Source organism: Pteropus vampyrus, unplaced genomic scaffold, assembly GCF_000151845.1.
Source record: "Pteropus vampyrus isolate Shadow unplaced genomic scaffold, Pvam_2.0 Scaffold28, whole genome shotgun sequence".
Classification (NCBI taxonomy): Eukaryota; Metazoa; Chordata; class Mammalia; order Chiroptera; family Pteropodidae; genus Pteropus; species Pteropus vampyrus.
In genome coordinates, this window is record NW_011888809.1 from 5575721 (window position 1) to 5576985 (window position 1265).

Sequence of the window (1265 nt, forward strand, 5' to 3'; positions counted from 1 at the left end):
TATAAACATTAGAAACTACAGTTAGTATGAATTGATTTTTTGTTGTTGCTGCCATCAGTTTGAAGCAGATATGCAGACTCTTTCTTTTTTTGTCCTGATACAAAATTTAAATTGCTCCTAAATTGTTCATAAAGTGTTTTGGTAGCCATGAAGGTGAGTATCAAAACAATATGAAAATATATTTAGTTTTTATAGTGGAATATTATTGCAATTCCTGAATTGCTTGTTGGTAATTTTCCTTCCTGATTGAAAACAGACACAAACGATGGTGAAAAGTAGATTAATATTAAGAGCAAACTCCATTTGGAAAATTGAAAGCCACAGCTGCCAATATGTAAATTTGTATCTAATGTTGAGAAAAATATCCAACATTTATAAATTAGGCAAAGGGAGGATTGCATGTCCTTTCAATATTATATGAGCATAGCCTAACAGAGCCACCCAGGGACAATTTCATTCTGTGGGGCTGCGTCCTTCTTTGATTTTCTGTTTACTCTTGATTAGGGCCCAGGCTCTGTGAGATTGCATGTAATTTGTAGATTTTTTTTTTGTCCAGAGGAGATGCAAATGATTTCTGGCTATTAGAAACCATAACCCTGGAGGATATTGACTGGTTTTGAGTCTTATCTAGGTACTTGATTCTTGAATTCTGTTTTCATTGATCATAAATACTTAGTTCCTCAAATGCTCTTTTACTATCTTGGGGGCTCTCTCATTCATGAGTTAAATTAACACTTGTCATGTGTTCATTCTGTATTCTGAGAAGAGTCATGCTTAAGAAATGTGTATTGACATTTCTGCAGAGGAAACAAAAACAACTTTAATAGAGTTTGTCATTAATATCGTCACATAAGTTATTTCTTGCAGGAATAAGAGAGAAGGGGGACTGAAAAGTTTCTACTGCCTATTTATTTAAAATATTCAGTAATTTCTGTTTGGATTACGTGGAGGTTTAATTGCGCTCTGACTGAAGAAAAGTATAGGGACGGCCTTAACCTTGAATTAAAACACATGTAAGTACTTTTAAAAGTTGGCAAGAACTGCCGAGGAATATGCAATATTGTAAAAAGTGAAAGTTGCCCCGTTAAGGCCCTTTTCCCATACTCACTCTCCAGGGGTGACCGCTGTGAAGTTGTGCCTGTTGCAGACTTTGCTATGTACAAACATAGACATGTGTGCATTAGGTGCAGAGAATGATGGTCTACATATCAGTAATCAGTAACTTAAATCATTTGTTAGCTTGCACATTCTTCTAGTAAGAACAT